Below are 19,328 nucleotides of genomic sequence, written 5' to 3'. Positions count from 1 at the left end.
TTAAGGTCTTAGACTCTTACTCTGGCCTAATAGCTAAGGTCTTAGACTCATACTCTGGCCTACAGGTTAAGGTCTTAACTCTTACTCTGGCCTACTGGTTAAGGTCTTAACTCTTACTCTGGCCTAATAGCTAAGGTTTTAGACTCGTACTCTGGCCTACTGGTTAAGGTCTTAACTCTTACTCTGGCCTACTGGTTAAGGTCTTAACTCTTACTCTGGCCTAATACCTAAGGTCTTAACTCTTACTCTGGCCTACTGGTTAAGGTCTTATCTCTTACTCTGGCCTAATAGCTAAGGTCTTAACTCTTATTCTGGCCTAATAGCTAAGGTCTTAGACTCGTACTCTGGCCTAATGGTTAAGGTCTTAACTCTTACTCTGGCCTAATAGTTAAGGTCTTAATTCTTACTCTGGCCTACAGGTTAAGGTCTTAACTCTTACTCTGGCCTACTGGTTAAGGTCTTAACTCTTACTCTGGCCTAATAGCTAAGGTCTTAGACTCGTACTCTGGCCTACTGGTTAAGGTCTTAACTCTTACTCTGGCCTACTGGTTAAGGTCTTAACTCTTACTCTGGCCTCATACCTAAGGTCTTAACTCTTACTCTGGCCTACTGGTTAAGGTCTTATCTCTTACTCTGGCCTAATAGCTAAGGTCTTAACTCTTATTCTGGCCTAATAGCTAAGGTCTTAGACTCGTACTATGGCCTAATGGTTAAGGTCTTAACTCTTACTCTGGCCAAATAGCTAAGGTCTTAGACTCGTACTCTTGGCTACTGGTTAAGGTCTTAACTCTTACTCCGGCCTAATAGCTAAGGTCTTAGACCCGTACTCTGGCCTACTGGTTAAGGTCTTAACTATTACTCTGGCCTACTGGTTAAGGTCTTAACTCTTACACTAGCCTAATACCTAATGTCTTAACTCTTACTCTGGCCTACTGGTTAAGGTCTTAACTCTTACTCTGGCCTAATAGCTAAGGTCTTAACTCTTACTCTGGCCTAATAGCTAAGGTCTTAGACTCGTACTCTGGCCTAATGGTTAAGGTCTTAACTCTTATTCTGGCCTAATAGCTAAGGTCTAAGACTCGTACTCTGGCCTAATGGTTAAGGTCTTAACTCTTACTCTGGCCTAATAGCTAAGGCCTTAACTCTTACTCTGGCCTACAGGTTAAGGTCTTAACTCTTACTCTGGCCTAATAGCTAAGGTCTTAGACTCGTACTCTGGCCTAATGGTTAAGGTCTTAACTCTTACTCTGGGCTACTGGTTAAGGTCTTAGACTCGTACTCTGGCCTACTGGTTAAGTTCTTAACTCTTACTCTGGCCTACTGGTTAAGGTCTTAACTCTTACTCTGGCCTACTGGTTAAGGTCTTAACTCTTACTCTGGCCTAATAGCTAAAGTCTTAACTCTTACGCTGGCCTAAAAGCTAAGGTCTTAGACTCTAACTCTGGCCTACAGGTTAAGGTCTTAACTCTTACTCTGGCCTACTGGTTAAGGTCTTAACTCTTACTCTGGCCAAATAGCTAAGGTCTTAGACTCGTACTCTTGGCTACTGGTTAAGGTCTTAACTCTTACTCTGGCCTAATAGCTAAGGTCTTAGACTTGTACTCTGGCCTACTGGTTAAGGTTTTAACTCTTACTCTGGCCTACTGGTTAAGGTCTTAACTCTTTATCTGGCCTAATAGCTAAGGTCTTAACTCTTACTCTGGCCTACTAGCTAAGGTCTTAGACTCATACTCTGGCCTAATGGTTAAGGTCTTAACTCTTACTCTGGCCTAATATCTAAGGTCTTAACTCTTACTCTGGCCTAATAGCTAAGGTCTTAGACTCGTACTCTGGCCTAATGGTTAAGGTCTTGACTCTTACTCTGGCCTAATAGCTAAGGTCTTAACTCTTACTCTGGCCTAATACCTAAGGTCTTAACTCTTACTCTGGCTTACTGGTTAAGGTCTTAACTCTTACTCTGGCCTACTGGTTAAGGTCTTAACTCTTACTCTGGCCTACTGGTTAAGGTCTTAACTCTCACTCTGGCCTACTGGTTAAGGTCTTAACTCTTACTCTGGCCTAATAGCTAAGGTCTTAGACTCGTACTATGGCCTACAGTTTAAGGTCTTTACTCTCACTCTGGCCATGTGGTTAAGGTATTAACTCTTACTCTGGCCTAATAGCTAAGGTCTTAACTCTTACTCTGGCCTAATAGCTAAGGTCTTAGACTCGTACTCTGGCCTAATGGTTAAGGTCTTAGACTCTTACTCTGGCCTACTGGTTAAGGTCTTAACTCTTACTCTGGCCTACTGGTTAAGGTCTTAACTCTTACTCTGGCCTAATAGCTAAGGTCTTAGACTTGTACTCTGGCCTACTGGTTAAGGTCTTAACTCTTACTCTGGCCTAATACCTACGGTCTTAACTCTTACTCTGGCCTTCTGGTTAAGGTCTTAACTCTTACTCTGGCCTAATAGCTAAGGTCTTAACTCTTACTCTGGTCTAATAGCTAAGGTCTTAGACTCGTACTCTGGCCTAATGGTTAAGGTCTTAACTCTTACTCTGGCCTAATAGCTAAGGTCTTAACTCTTACTCTGGCCTAATAGCTAAGGTCTTAGACTCGTACTCTGGCCTAATAGTTAAGGTCTTAGACTCTTACTCTGGCCTAATAGCTAAGGTCTTAGACTCATACTCTGGCCTACAGGTTAAGGTCTTAACTCTTACTCTGGCCTACTGGTTAAGGTCTTAACTCTTACTCTGGCCTAATAGCTAAGGTTTTAGACTCGTACTCTGGCCTACTGGTTAAGGTCTTAACTCTTACTCTTGCCTACTGGTTAAGGTCTTAACTCTTACTCTGGCCTAATACCTAAGGTCTTAACTCTTACTCTGGCCTACTGGTTAAGGTCTTATCTCTTACTCTGGCCTAATAGCTAAGGTCTTAACTCTTATTCTGGCCTAATAGCTAAGGTCTTAGACTCGTACTCTGGCCTAATGGTTAAGGTCTTAACTCTTACTCTGGCCTAATAGTTAAGGTCTTAATTCTTACTCTGGCCTACAGGTTAAGGTCTTAACTCTTACTCTGGCCTACTGGTTAAGGTCTTAACTCTTACTCTGGCCTAATAGCTAAGGTCTTAGACTCGTACTCTGGCCTACTGGTTAAGGTCTTAACTCTTACTCTGGCCTACTGGTTAAGGTCTTAACTCTTACTCTGGCCTCATACCTAAGGTCTTAACTCTTACTCTGGCCTACTGGTTAAGGTCTTATCTCTTACTCTGGCCTAATAGCTAATGTCTTAACTCTTATTCTGGCCTAATAGCTAAGGTCTTAGACTCGTACTATGGCCTAATGGTTAAGGTCTTAACTCTTACTCTGGCCAAATAGCTAAGGTCTTAGACTCGTACTCTTGGCTACTGGTTAAGGTCTTAACTCTTACTCCGGCCTAATAGCTAAGGTCTTAGACCCGTACTCTGGCCTACTGGTTAAGGTCTTAACTATTACTCTGGCCTACTGGTTAAGGTCTTAACTCTTACACTAGCCTAATACCTAATGTCTTAACTCTTACTCTGGCCTACTGGTTAAGGTCTTAACTCTTACTCTGGCCTAATAGCTAAGGTCTTAACTCTTACTCTGGCCTAATAGCTAAGGTCTTAGACTCGTACTCTGGCCTAATGGTTAAGGTCTTAACTCTTATTCTGGCCTAATAGCTAAGGTCTAAGACTCGTACTCTGGCCTAATGGTTAAGGTCTTAGACTCTTACTCTGGCCTAATAGCTAAGGTCTTAGACTCGTACTCTGGCCTACTGGTTAAGGTCTTAACTCTTACTCTGGCCTACTGGTTAAGGTCTTAACTCTTACTCTGGCCTAATAGCTAAGGTCTTAACTCCTACGCTGGGCTACTGGTTAAGGTCTTAGACTCGTACTCTGGCCTACTGGTTAAGTTCTTAACTCTTACTCTGGCCTACTGGTTAAGGTCTTAACTCTTACTCTGGCCTACTGGTTAAGGTCTTAACTCTTACTCTGGCCTAATAGCTAAAGTCTTAACTCTTACGCTGGCCTAAAAGCTAAGGTCTTAGACTCTAACTCTGGCCTACAGGTTAAGGTCTTAACTCTTACTCTGGCCTACTGGTTAAGGTCTTAACTCTTACTCTGGCCAAATAGATAAGGTCTTAGACTCGTACTCTTGGCTACTGGTTAAGGTCTTAACTCTTACTCTGGCCTAATAGCTAAGGTCTTAGACTTGTACTCTGGCCTACTGGTTAAGGTCTTAACTCTTACTATGGCCTACTGGTTAAGGTCTTAACTCTTACTCTGGCCTAATAGCTAAGGTCTTAACTCTTACTCTGGCCTACTAGCTACGGTCTTAGACTCGTACTCTGGCCTAATGGTTAAGGTCTTAACTCTTACTCTGGCCTAATAGCTAAGGTCTTAACTCTTACTCTGGCCTAATACCTAAGGTCTTAACTCTTACTCTGGCTTACTGGTTAAGGTCTTAACTCTTACTCTGGCCTAATAGCTAAGGTCTTAACTCTTACTCTGGCCTACTAGCTAAGGTCTTAGACTCGTACTCTGGCCTAATGGTTAAGGTCTTAACTCTTACTCTGGCCTACTGGTTAAGGTCTTAACTCTTACTCTGGCCTACTGGTTAAGGTCTTAACTCTTACTCTGGCCTAATAGCTAAAGTCTTAACTCTTACACTGGCCTAAAAGCTAAGGTCTTAGACTCTAACTCTGGCCTACAGGTTAAGGTCTTAACTCTTACTCTGGCCTACTGGTTAAGGTCTTAACTCTTACTCTGGCCAAATAGCTAAGGTCTTAGATTCGTACTCTTGGCCACTGGTTAAGGTCTTAACTCTTACTCTGGCCTAATAGCTAAGGTCTTAGACTTGTACTCTGGCCTACTGGTTAAGGTCTTAACTCTTACTCTGGCCTACTGGTTAAGGTCTTAACTCTTACTCTGGCCTAATAGCTAAGGTCTTAACTCTTACTCTGGCCTACTAGCTAAGGTCTTAGACTCGTACTCTGGCCTAATGGTTAAGGTCTTAGACTCTTACTCTGACCTACTAGTTAAGGTCTTAACTCTTACTCTGGCCTACTGGTTAAGGTCTTAACTCTTACTCTGGCCTAATAGCTAAGGTCTTAGACTCGTACTCTGGCCTACTGGTTAAGGTCTTAACTCTTACTCTGGCCTACTGGTTAAGGTCTTAACTCTTACTCTGGCCTAATACCTAAGGTCTTAACTCTTACTCTGGCCTACTGGTTAAGGTCTTAACTCTTACTCTGGCCTAATAGCTAAGGTCTTAACTCTTACTCTGGCCTACTAGCTAAGGTCTTAGACTCGTACTCTGGCCTAATGGTTAAGGTCTTAACTCTCACTCTGGCCTACTGGTTAAGGTCCTAACTCTTACTCTGGCCTAATAGCTAAGGTCTTAGACTCGTACTCTGGCCTAATAGTTAAGGTCTTAGACTCTTACTCTGGCCTAATAGCTAAGGTCTTAGACTCGTACTCTGGCCTACTGGTTAAGGTCTTAACTCTTACTCTGGCCTACTGGTTAAGGTCTTAACTCTTACTCTGGCCTAATAGCTAAGGTCTTAGACTCGTACTCTTGCCTACTGGTTAAGGTCTTAACTCTTACTCTGGCCTACTGGTTAAGGTCTTAACTCTTACTCTGGCCTAATACCTAAGGTCTTAACTCTTACTCTGGCCTACTGGTTAAGGTCTTATCTCTTACTCTGGCCTAATAGCTAAGGTCTTAACTCTTATTCTGGCCTAATAGCTAAGGTCTTAGACTCGTACTCTGGCCTAATGGTTAAGGTCTTAACTCTTACTCTGGCCTAATAGCTAAGGTCTTAACTCTTACTCTGGCCTACAGGTTAAGGTCTTAACTCTTACTCTGGCCTAATAGCTAAGGTCTTAGACTCGTACTCTGGCCTAATGGTTAAGGTCTTAACTCTTACTCTGGGCTACTGGTTAAGGTCTTAGACTCGTACTCTGGCCTACTGGTTAAGTTCTTAACTCTTACTCTGGCCTACTGGTTAAGGTCTTAACTCTTACTCTGGCCTACTGGTTAAGGTCTTAACCCTTACTCTGGCCTAATAGCTAAAGTCTTAACTCTTACGCTGGCCTAAAAGCTAAGGTCTTAGACTCTAACTCTGGCCTACAGGTTAAGGTCTTAACTCTTACTCTGGCCTACTGGTTAAGGTCTTAACTCTTACTCTGGCCAAATAGCTAAGGTCTTAGACTCGTACTCTTGGCTACTGGTTAAGGTCTTAACTCTTACTCTGGCCTAATAGCTAAGGTCTTAGACTTGTACTCTGGCCTACTGGTTAAGGTTTTAACTCTTACTCTGGCCTACTGGTTAAGGTCTTAACTCTTACTCTGGCCTAATAGCTAAGGTCTTAACTCTTACTCTGGCCTACTAGCTAAGGTCTTAGACTCATACTCTGGCCTAATGGTTAAGGTCTTAACTCTTACTCTGGCCTAATAGCTAAGGTCTTAACTCTTACTCTGGCCTAATAGCTAAGGTCTTAGACTCGTACTCTGGCCTAATGGTTAAGGTCTTGACTCTTACTCTGGCCTAATAGCTAAGGTCTTAACTCTTACTCTGGCCTAATACCTAAGGTCTTAACTCTTACTCTGGCTTACTGGTTAAGGTCTTAACTCTTACTCTGGCCTAATAGCTAAGGTCTTAACTCTTACTCTGGCCTACTAGCTAAGGTCTTAGACTCGTACTCTGGCCTAATGGTTAAGGTCTTAACTCTTACTCTGGCCTACTGGTTAAGGTCTTAACTCTTACTCTGGCCTACTGGTTAAGGTCTTAACTCTTACTCTGGCCTACTGGTTAAGGTCTTAACTCTTACTCTGGCCTAATAGCTAAGGTCTTAGACTCGTACTCTGGCCTACTGGTTAAGGTCTTAACTCTTACTCTGGCCTACTGGTTAAGGTCTTAACTCTTACTCTGGCCTAATACCTAAGGTCTTAACTCTTACTCTGGCCTACTGGTTAAGGTCTTAACTCTTACTCTGGCCTAATAGCTAAGGTCTTAACTCTTACTCTGGCCTACTAGCTAAGGTCTTAGACTCGTACTCTGGCCTAATGGTTAAGGTCTTAACTCTTACTCTGGCCTACTGGTTAAGGTCTTAACTCTTACTCTGGCCTAATAGCTAAGGTCTTAGACTCGTACTCTGGCCTAATAGTTAAGGTCTTAGACTCTTACTCTGGCCTAATAGCTAAGGTCTTAGACTCGTACTCTGGCCTACTGGTTAAGGTCTTAACTCTTACTCTGGCCTACTGGTTAAGGTCTTAACTCTTACTCTGGCCTAATAGCTAAGGTCTTAGACTCGTACTCTTGCCTACTGGTTAAGGTCTTAACTCTTACTCTGGCCTACTGGTTAAGGTCTTAACTCTTACTCTGGCCTAATACCTAAGGTCTTAACTCTTACTCTGGCCTACTGGTTAAGGTCTTATCTCTTACTCTGGCCTAATAGCTAAGGTCTTAACTCTTATTCTGGCCTAATAGCTAAGGTCTTAGACTCGTACTCTGGCCTAATGGTTAAGGTCTTAACTCTTACTCTGGCCTAATAGCTAAGGCCTTAACTCTTACTCTGGCCTACAGGTTAAGGTCTTAACTCTTACTCTGGCCTAATAGCTAAGGTCTTAGACTCGTACTCTGGCCTAATGGTTAAGGTCTTAACTCTTACTCTGGGCTACTGGTTAAGGTCTTAGACTCGTACTCTGGCCTACTGGTTAAGTTCTTAACTCTTACTCTGGCCTACTGGTTAAGGTCTTAACTCTTACTCTGGCCTAATAGCTAAAGTCTTAACTCTTACGCTGGCCTAAAAGCTAAGGTCTTAGACTCTAACTCTGGCCTACAGGTTAAGGTCTTAACTCTTACTCTGGCCTACTGGTTAAGGTCTTAACTCTTACTCTGGCCAAATAGCTAAGGTCTTAGACTCGTACTCTTGGCTACTGGTTAAGGTCTTAACTCTTACTCTGGCCTAATAGCTAAGGTCTTAGACTTGTACTCTGGCCTACTGGTTAAGGTTTTAACTCTTACTCTGGCCTACTGGTTAAGGTCTTAACTCTTTATCTGGCCTAATAGCTAAGGTCTTAACTCTTACTCTGGCCTACTAGCTAAGGTCTTAGACTCATACTCTGGCCTAATGGTTAAGGTCTTAACTCTTACTCTGGCCTAATAGCTAAGGTCTTAACTCTTACTCTGGCCTAATAGCTAAGGTCTTAGACTCGTACTCTGGCCTAATGGTTAAGGTCTTGACTCTTACTCTGGCCTAATAGCTAAGGTCTTAACTCTTACTCTGGCCTAATACCTAAGGTCTTAACTCTTACTCTGGCTTACTGGTTAAGGTCTTAACTCTTACTCTGGCCTAATAGCTAAGGTCTTAACTCTTACTCTGGCCTACTAGCTAAGGTCTTAGACTCGTACTCTGGCCTAATGGTTAAGGTCTTAACTCTTACTCTGGCCTACTGGTTAAGGTCTTAACTCTTACTCTGGCCTACTGGTTAAGGTCTTAACTCTTACTCTGGCCTAATAGCTAAAGTCTTAACTCTTACACTGGCCTAAAAGCTAAGGTCTTAGACTCTAACTCTGGCCTACAGGTTAAGGTCTTAACTCTTACTCTGGCCTACTGGTTAAGGTCTTAACTCTTACTCTGGCCAAATAGCTAAGGTCTTAGATTCGTACTCTTGGCTACTGGTTAAGGTCTTAACTCTTACTCTGGCCTAATAGCTAAGGTCTTAGACTTGTACTCTGGCCTACTGGTTAAGGTCTTAACTCTCACTCTGGCCTACTGGTTAAGGTCTTAACTCTTACTCTGGCCTAATAGCTAAGGTCTTAACTCTTACTCTGGCCTACTAGCTAAGGTCTTAGACTCGTACTCTGGCCTAATGGTTAAGGTCTTAGACTCTTACTCTGACCTACTAGTTAAGGTCTTAACTCTTACTCTGGCCTACTGGTTAAGGTCTTAACTCTTACTCTGGCCTAATAGCTAAGGTCTTAGACTCGTACTCTGGACTACTGGTTAAGGTCTTAACTCTTACTCTGGCCTGCTGGTTAAGGTCTTAACTCTTACTCTGGCCTAATACCTAAGGTCTTAACTCTTACTCTGGCCTACTGGTTAAGGTCTTAACTCTTACTCTGGCCTAATAGCTAAGGTCTTAACTCTTACTCTGGCCTACTAGCTAAGGTCTTAGACTCGTACTCTGGCCTAATGGTTAAGGTCTTAACTCTTACTCTGGCCTACTGGTTAAGGTCTTAACTCTTACTCTGGCCTAATAGCTAAGGTCTTAGACTCGTACTCTGGCCTAATAGTTAAGGTCTTAGACTCTTACTCTGGCCTAATAGCTAAGGTCTTAGACTCGTACTCTGGCCTACTGGTTAAGGTCTTAACTCTTACTCTGGCCTACTGGTTAAGGTCTTAACTCTTACTCTGGCCTAATAGCTAAGGTCTTAGACTCGTACTCTTGCCTACTGGTTAAGGTCTTAACTCTTACTCTGGCCTACTGGTTAAGGTCTTAACTCTTACTCTGGCCTAATACCTAAGGTCTTAACTCTTACTCTGGCCTACTGGTTAAGGTCTTATCTCTTACTCTGGCCTAATAGCTAAGGTCTTAACTCTTATTCTGGCCTAATAGCTAAGGTCTTAGACTCGTACTCTGGCCTAATGGTTAAGGTCTTAACTCTTACTCTGGCCTAATAGCTAAGGTCTTAACTCTTACTCTGGCCTACAGGTTAAGGTCTTAACTCTTACTCTGGCCTAATAGCTAAGGTCTTAGACTCGTACTCTGGCCTAATGGTTAAGGTCTTAACTCTTACTCTGGGCTACTGGTTAAGGTCTTAGACTCGTACTCTGGCCTACTGGTTAAGTTCTTAACTCTTACTCTGGCCTACTGGTTAAGGTCTTAACTCTTACTCTGGCCTACTGGTTAAGGTCTTAACCCTTACTCTGGCCTAATAGCTAAAGTCTTAACTCTTACGCTGGCCTAAAAGCTAAGGTCTTAGACTCTAACTCTGGCCTACAGGTTAAGGTCTTAACTCTTACTCTGGCCTACTGGTTAAGGTCTTAACTCTTACTCTGGCCAAATAGCTAAGGTCTTAGACTCGTACTCTTGGCTACTGGTTAAGGTCTTAACTCTTACTCTGGCCTAATAGCTAAGGTCTTAGACTTGTACTCTGGCCTACTGGTTAAGGTTTTAACTCTTACTCTGGCCTACTGGTTAAGGTCTTAACTCTTACTCTGGCCTAATAGCTAAGGTCTTAACTCTTACTCTGGCCTACTAGCTAAGGTCTTAGACTCATACTCTGGCCTAATGGTTAAGGTCTTAACTCTTACTCTGGCCTAATAGCTAAGGTCTTAACTCTTTCTCTGGCCTAATAGCTAAGGTCTTAGACTCGTACTCTGGCCTAATGGTTAAGGTCTTGACTCTTACTCTGGCCTAATAGCTAAGGTCTTAACTCTTACTCTGGCCTAATACCTAAGGTCTTAACTCTTACTCTGGCTTACTGGTTAAGGTCTTAACTCTTACTCTGGCCTAATAGCTAAGGTCTTAACTCTTACTCTGGCCTACTAGCTAAGGTCTTAGACTCGTACTCTGGCCTAATGGTTAAGGTCTTAACTCTTACTCTGGCCTACTGGTTAAGGTCTTAACTCTTACTCTGGCCTAATAGCTAAGGTCTTAGACTCGTACTCTGGCCTACTGGTTAAGGTCTTAACTCTTACTCTGGCCTACTGGTTAAGGTCTTAACTCTTACTCTGGCCTAATACCTAAGGTCTTAACTCTTACTCTGGCCTACTGGTTAAGGTCTTAACTCTTACTCTGGCCTAATAGCTAAGGTCTTAACTCTTACTCTTGCCTACTAGCTAAGGTCTTAGACTCGTACTCTGGCCTAATGGTTAAGGTCTTAACTCTTACTCTGGCCTACTGGTTAAGGTCTTAACTCTTACTCTGGCCTAATAGCTAAGGTCTTAGACTCGTACTCTGGCCTAATAGTTAAGGTCTTAGACTCTTACTCTGGCCTAATAGCTAAGGTCTTAGACTCGTACTCTGGCCTACTGGTTAAGGTCTTAACTCTTACTCTGGCCTACTGGTTAAGGTCTTAACTCTTACTCTGGCCTAATAGCTAAGGTCTTAGACTCGTACTCTTGCCTACTGGTTAAGGTCTTAACTCTTACTCTGGCCTACTGGTTAAGGTCTTAACTCTTACTCTGGCCTAATACCTAAGGTCTTAACTCTTACTCTGGCCTACTGGTTAAGGTCTTATCTCTTACTCTGGCCTAATAGCTAAGGTCTTAACTCTTATTCTGGCCTAATAGCTAAGGTCTTAGACTCGTACTCTGGCCTAATGGTTAAGGTCTTAACTCTTACTCTGGCCTAATAGCTAAGGCCTTAACTCTTACTCTGGCCTACAGGTTAAGGTCTTAACTCTTACTCTGGCCTAATAGCTAAGGTCTTAGACTCGTACTCTGGCCTAATGGTTAAGGTCTTAACTCTTACTCTGGGCTACTGGTTAAGGTCTTAGACTCGTACTCTGGCCTACTGGTTAAGGTCTTAACTCTTACTCTGGCCTACTGGTTAAGGTCTTAACTCTTACTCTGGCCTAATAGCTAAAGTCTTAACTCTTACGCTGGCCTAAAAGCTAAGGTCTTAGACTCTAACTCTGGCCTACAGGTTAAGGTCTTAACTCTTACTCTGGCCTACTGGTTAAGGTCTTAACTCTTACTCTGGCCAAATAGCTAAGGTCTTAGACTCGTACTCTTGGCTACTGGTTAAGGTCTTAACTCTTACTCTGGCCTAATAGCTAAGGTCTTAGACTTGTACTCTGGCCTACTGGTTAAGGTTTTAACTCTTACTCTGGCCTACTGGTTAAGGTCTTAACTCTTTATCTGGCCTAATAGCTAAGGTCTTAACTCTTACTCTGGCCTACTAGCTAAGGTCTTAGACTCATACTCTGGCCTAATGGTTAAGGTCTTAACTCTTACTCTGGCCTAATATCTAAGGTCTTAACTCTTACTCTGGCCTAATAGCTAAGGTCTTAGACTCGTACTCTGGCCTAATGGTTAAGGTCTTGACTCTTACTCTGGCCTAATAGCTAAGGTCTTAACTCTTACTCTGGCCTAATACCTAAGGTCTTAACTCTTACTCTGGCTTACTGGTTAAGGTCTTAACTCTTACTCTGGCCTACTGGTTAAGGTCTTAACTCTTACTCTGGCCTACTGGTTAAGGTCTTAACTCTCACTCTGGCCTACTGGTTAAGGTCTTAACTCTTACTCTGGCCTAATAGCTAAGGTCTTAGACTCGTACTATGGCCTACAGTTTAAGGTCTTTACTCTCACTCTGGCCATGTGGTTAAGGTATTAACTCTTACTCTGGCCTAATAGCTAAGGTCTTAACTCTTACTCTGGCCTAATAGCTAAGGTCTTAGACTCGTACTCTGGCCTAATGGTTAAGGTCTTAGACTCTTACTCTGGCCTACTGGTTAAGGTCTTAACTCTTACTCTGGCCTACTGGTTAAGGTCTTAACTCTTACTCTGGCCTAATAGCTAAGGTCTTAGACTTGTACTCTGGCCTACTGGTTAAGGTCTTAACTCTTACTCTGGCCTAATACCTACGGTCTTAACTCTTACTCTGGCCTTCTGGTTAAGGTCTTAACTCTTACTCTGGCCTAATAGCTAAGGTCTTAACTCTTACTCTGGCCTAATAGCTAAGGTCTTAGACTCGTACTCTGGCCTAATGGTTAAGGTCTTAACTCTTACTCTGGCCTAATAGCTAAGGTCTTAACTCTTACTCTGGCCTAATAGCTAAGGTCTTAGACTCGTACTCTGGCCTAATAGTTAAGGTCTTAGACTCTTACTCTGGCCTAATAGCTTAGGTCTTAGACTCATACTCTGGCCTACAGGTTAAGGTCTTAACTCTTACTCTGGCCTACTGGTTAAGGTCTTAACTCTTACTCTGGCCTAATAGCTAAGGTTTTAGACTCGTACTCTGGCCTACTGGTTAAGGTCTTAACTCTTACTCTGGCCTACTGGTTAAGGTCTTAACTCTTACTCTGGCCTAATACCTAAGGTCTTAACTCTTACTCTGGCCTACTGGTTAAGGTCTTATCTCTTACTCTGGCCTAATAGCTAAGGTCTTAACTCTTATTCTGGCCTAATAGCTAAGGTCTTAGACTCGTACTCTGGTCTAATGGTTAAGGTCTTAACTCTTACTCTGGCCTAATAGTTAAGGTCTTAATTCTTACTCTGGCCTACAGGTTAAGGTCTTAACTCTTACTCTGGCCTACTGGTTAAGGTCTTAACTCTTACTCTGGCCTAATAGCTAAGGTCTTAGACTCGTACTCTGGCCTACTGGTTAAGGTCTTAACTCTTACTCTGGCCTACTGGTTAAGGTCTTAACTCTTACTCTGGCCTCATACCTAAGGTCTTAACTCTTACTCTGGCCTACTGGTTAAGGTCTTATCTCTTACTCTGGCCTAATAGCTAAGGTCTTAACTCTTATTCTGGCCTAATAGCTAAGGTCTTAGACTCGTACTATGGCCTAATGGTTAAGGTCTTAACTCTTACTCTGGGCTACTGGTTAAGGTCTTAGACTCGTACTCTGGCCTACTGGTTAAGTTCTTAACTCTTACTCTGTTCTACTGGTTAAGGTCTTAACTCTTACTCTGGCCTAATAGCTAAAGTCTTAACTCTTACGCTGGCCTAAAAGCTAAGGTCTTACACTCTAACTCTGGCCTACAGGTTAAGGTCTTAACTCTTACTCTGGCCTACTGGTTAAGGTCTTAACTCTTACTCTGGCCAAATAGCTAAGGTCTTAGACTCGTACTCTTGGCTACTGGTTAAGGTCTTAACTCTTACTCCGGCCTAATAGCTAAGGTCTTAGACCCGTACTCTGGCCTACTGGTTAAGGTCTTAACTATTACTCTGGCCTACTGGTTAAGGTCTTAACTCTTACACTAGCCTAATACCTAATGTCTTAACTCTTACTCTGGCCTACTGGTTAAGGTCTTAACTCTTACTCTGGCCTAATAGCTAAGGTCTTAACTCTTACTCTGGCCTAATAGCTAAGGTCTTAGACTCGTACTCTGGCCTAATGGTTAAGGTCTTAACTCTTATTCTGGCCTAATAGCTAAGGTCTAAGACTCGTACTCTGGCCTAATGGTTAAGGTCTTAGACTCTTACTCTGGCCTAATAGCTAAGGTCTTAGACTCGTACTCTGGCCTACTGGTTAAGGTCTTAACTCTTACTCTGGCCTACTGGTTAAGGTCTTAACTCTTACTCTGGCCTAATAGCTAAGGTCTTAGACTCGTACTCTGGCCTACTGGTTAAGGTCTTAACTCTTACTCTGGCCTACTGGTTAAGGTCTTAACTCTTACTCTGGCCTAATACCTAAGGTCTTAACTCTTACTCTGGCCTACTGGTTAAGGTCTTATATCTTACTCTGGCCTAATAGCTAAGGTCTTAACTCTTATTCTGGCCTAATAGCTAAGGTCTTAGACTCGTACTCTGGCCTAATGGTTAAGGTCTTAACTCTTACTCTGGCCTAATAGCTAAGGTCTTAACTCTTACTCTGGCCTACAGGTTAAGGTCTTAACTCTTACTCTGGCCTAATAGCTAAGGTCTTAGACTCGTACTCTGGCCTAATGGTTAAGGTCTTAACTCTTACTCTGGGCTACTGGTTAAGGTCTTAGACTCGTACTCTGGCCTACTGGTTAAGTTCTTAACTCTTACTCTGGCCTACTGGTTAAGGTCTTAACTCTTACTCTGGCCTACTGGTTAAGGTCTTAACTCTTACTCTGGCCTAATAGCTAAAGTCTTAACTCTTACTCTGGCCTAAAAGCTAAGGTCTTAGACTCTAACTCTGGCCTACAGGTTAAGGTCTTAACTCTTACTCGGGCCTACTGGTTAAGATCTTAACTCTTACTCTGGCCAAATAGCTAAGGTCTTAGACTTGTACTCTTGGCTACTGGTTAAGGTCTTAACTCTTACTCTGGCCTAATAGCTAAGGTCTTAACTCTTACTCTGGCCTAATAGCTAAGGTCTTAGACTCGTACTCTGGCCTAATGGTTAAGGTCTTAGACTCTTACTCTGGCCTACTGGTTAAGGTCTTAACTCTTACTCTGGCCTACTGGTTAAGGTCTTAACTCTTACTCTGGCCTAATAGCTAAGGTCTTAGACTTGTACTCTGGCCTACTGGTTAAGGTCTTAACTCTTACTCTGGCCTAATACCTAAGGTCTTAACTCTTACTCTGGCCTTCTGGTTAAGGTCTTAACTCTTACTCTGGCCTAATAGCTAAGGTCTTAACTCTTACTCTGGCCTAATAGCTAAGGTCTTAGACTCGTACTCTGGCCTAATGGTTAAGGTCTTAACTCTTACTCTGGCCTAATAGCTAAGGTCTTAACTCTTACTCTGGCCTAATAGCTAAGGTCTTAGACTCGTACTCTGGCCTAATAGTTAAGGTCTTAGACTCTTACTCTGGCCTAATAGCTAAGGTCTTAGACTCGTACTCTGGCCTACAGGTTAAGGTCTTAACTCTTACTCTGGCCTACTGGTTAAGGTCTTAACTCTTACTCTGTTCTACTGGTTAAGGTCTTAACTCTTACTCTGGCCTAATAGCTAAAGTCTTAACTCTTCCGCTGGCCTAAAAGCTAAGGTCTTACACTCTAACTCTGGCCTACAGGTTAAGGTCTTAACTCTTACTCTGGCCTACTGGTTAAGGTCTTAACTCTTACTCTGGCCAAATAGCTAAGGTCTTAGACTCGTACTCTTGGCTACTGGTTAAGGTCTTAACTCTTACTCTGGCCTAATAGCTAAGGTCTTAGACTTGTACTCTGGCCTACTGGTTAAGGTCTTAACTCTTACTCTGGCCTACTGGTTAAGGTCTTAACTCTTACTCTGGCCTAATAGCTAAGGTCTTAACTCTTACTCTGGCCTACTAGCTAAGGTCTTAGACTCGTACTCTTGCCTAATGGTTAAGGTCTTAACTCTTACTCTGGCCTAATAGCTAAGGTCTTAGACTCGTACTCTGGCCTAATGGTTAAGGTCTTAGACTCTTACTCTGACCTACTAGTTAAGGTCTTAACTCTTACTCTGGCCTACTGGTTAAGGTCTTAACTCTTACTCTGGCCTAATAGCTAAGGTCTTAGACTCGTACTCTGGCCTACTGGTTAAGGTCTTTACTCTTACTCTGGCCTACTGGTTAAGGTCTTAACTCTTACTCTGGCCTAATACCTAAGGTCTTAACTCTTACTCTGGCCTAATAGCTAAGGTCCTAACTCCTACTCTGGCCTAATAGCTAAGGTCTTAGACTCGTACTCTGGCCTAATGGTTAAGGTTGTAACTCTTACTCTGGCCTAATAGCTAAGGTCTTAACTCTTACTCTGGCCTAATAGCTAAGGTCTTAGACTCGTACTCTGGCCTAATAGTTAAGGTCTTAGACTCTTACTCTGGCCTAATAGCTAAGGTCTTAGACTCGTACTCTGGCCTACTGGTTAAGGTCTTAACTCTTACTCTGGCCTACTGGTTAAGGTCTTAACTCTTACTCTGGCCTAATAGCTAAGGTCTTAGACTCGTACTCTTGCCTACTGGTTAAGGTCTTAACTCTTACTCTGGCCTACTGGTTAAGGTCTTAACTCTTACTCTGGCCTAATACCTAAGGTCTTAACTCTTACTCTGGCCTACTGGTTAAGGTCTTATCTCTTACTCTGGCCTAATAGCTAAGGTCTTAACTCTTATTCTGGCCTAATAGCTAAGGTCTTAGACTCGTACTCTGGCCTAATGGTTAAGGTCTTAACTCTTACTCTGGCCTAATAGCTAAGGTCTTAACTCTTACTCTGGCCTACAGGTTAAGGTCTTAACTCTTACTCTGGCCTAATAGCTAAGGTCTTAGACTCGTACTCTGGCCTAATGGTTAAGGTCTTAACTCTTACTCTGGGCTACTGGTAAAGGTCTTAGACTCGTACTCTGGCCTACTGGTTAAGTTCTTAACTCTTACTCTGGCCTACTGGTTAAGGTCTTAACTCTTACTCTGGCCTACTGGTTAAGGTCTTAACTCTTACTTTGGCCTAATAGCTAAAGTCTTAACTCTTACGCTGGCCTAAAAGCTAAGGTCTTAGACTCTAACTCTGGCCTACAGGTTAAGGTCTTAACTCTTACTCTGGCCTACTGGTTAAGGTCTTAACTCTTACTCTGGCCAAATAGCTAAGGTCTTAGACTCGTACTCTTGGCTATTGGTTAAGGTCTTAACTCTTACTCTGGCCTAATAGCTAAGGTCTTAGACTTGTACTCTGGCCTACTGGTTAAGGTCTTAACTCTTACTCTGGCCTACTGGTTAAGGTCTTAACTCTTACTCTGGCCTAATAGCTAAGGTCTTAACTCTTACTCTGGCCTACTAGCTAAGGTCTTAGACTCGTACTCTGGCCTAATGGTTAAGGTCTTAACTCTTACTCTGGCCTAATAGCTAAGGTCTTAACTCTTACTCTGGCCTAATAGCTAAGGTCTTAGACTCGTACTCTGGCCTAATGGTTAAGGTCTTGACTCTTACTCTGGCCTAATAGCTAAGGTCTTAACTCTTACTCTGGCCTAATACCTAAGGTCTTAACTCTTACTCTGGCTTACTGGTTAAGGTCTTAACTCTTACTCTGGCCTAATAGCTAAGGTCCTAACTCTTACTCTGGCCTACTAGCTAAGGTTTTAGACTCGTACTCTGGCCTAATGGTTAAGGTCTTAACTCTTACTCTGGCCTACTGGTTAAGGTCTTAACTCTTACTCTGGCCTACTGGATAAGGTCTTAACTCTTACTCTGGCCTAATAGCTAAGGTCTTAGACTCGTGCTATGGCCTACAGTTTAAGGTCTTTACTCTCACTCTGGCCTAGTGGTTAAGGTATTAACTCTTACTCTGGCCTAATAGCTAAGGTCTTAACTCTTACTCTGGCCTAATAGCTAAGGTCTTAGACTCGTACTCTGGCCTAATGGTTAAGGTCTTAGACTCTTACTCTGGCCTACTGGTTAAGGTCTTAACTCTTACTCTGGCCTACTGGTTAAGGTCTTAACTCTTACTCTGGCCTAATAGCTAAGGTCTTAGACTTGTACTCTGGCCTACTGGTTAAGGTCTTAACTCTTACTCTGGCCAAATACCTAAGGTCTTAACTCTTACTCTGGCCTTCTGGTTAAGGTCTTAACTCTTACTCTGGCCTAATAGCTAAGGTCTTAACTCTTACTCTGGCCTAATAGCTAAGGTCTTAGACTCGTACTCTGGCCTAATGGTTAAGGTCTTAACTCTTACTCTGGCCTAATAGCTAAGGTCTTAGACTCGTACTCTGGCCTAATGGTTAAGGTCTTGACTCTTACTCTGGCCTAATAGCTAAGGTCTTAACTCTTACTCTGGCCTAATACCTAAGGTCTTAACTCTTACTCTGGCTTACTGGTTAAGGTCTTAACTCTTACTCTGGCCTAATAGCTAAGGTCTTAACTCTTACTCTGGCCTACTAGCTAAGGTCTTAGACTCGTACTCTGGCCTAATGGTTAAGGTCTTAACTCTTACTCTGGCCTACTGGTTAAGGTCTTAACTCTTACTCTGGCCTACTGGTTAAGGTCTTAACTCTTACTCTGGCCTAATAGCTAAGGTCTTAGACTCGTACTCTGGCCTACTGGTTAAGGTCTTAACTCTTACTCTGGCCTACTGGTTAAGGTCTTAACTCTTACTCTGGCCTAATACCTAAGGTCTTAACTCTTACTCTGGCCTACTGGTTAAGGTCTTAACTCTTACTCTGGCCTAATAGCTAAGGTCTTAACTCTTACTCTGGCCTACTAGCTAAGGTCTTAGACTCGTACTCTGGCCTAATGGTTAAGGTCTTAACTCTTACTCTGGCCTACTGGTTAAGGTCTTAACTCTTACTCTGGCCTAATAGCTAAGGTCTTAGACTCGTACTCTGGCCTAATAGTTAAGGTCTTAGACTCTTACTCTGGCCTAATAGCTAAGGTCTTAGACTCGTACTCTGGCCTACTGGTTAAGGTCTTAACTCTTACTCTGGCCTACTGGTTAAGGTCTTAACTCTTACTCTGGCCTAATAGCTAAGGTCTTAGACTCGTACTCTTGCCTACTGGTTAAGGTCTTAACTCTTACTCTGGCCTACTGGTTAAGGTCTTAACTCTTACTCTGGCCTAATACCTAAGGTCTTAACTCTTACTCTGGCCTACTGGTTAAGGTCTTATCTCTTACTCTGGCCTAATAGCTAAGGTCTTAACTCTTATTCTGGCCTAATAGCTAAGGTCTTAGACTCGTACTCTGGCCTAATGGTTAAGGTCTTAACTCTTACTCTGGCCTAATAGCTAAGGCCTTAACT

Source organism: Triturus cristatus, chromosome 12, assembly GCF_964204655.1.
Source record: "Triturus cristatus chromosome 12, aTriCri1.1, whole genome shotgun sequence".
Taxonomy (NCBI): domain Eukaryota; kingdom Metazoa; phylum Chordata; class Amphibia; order Caudata; family Salamandridae; genus Triturus; species Triturus cristatus.
Note: the sequence above shows the minus strand (reverse complement) of the source record.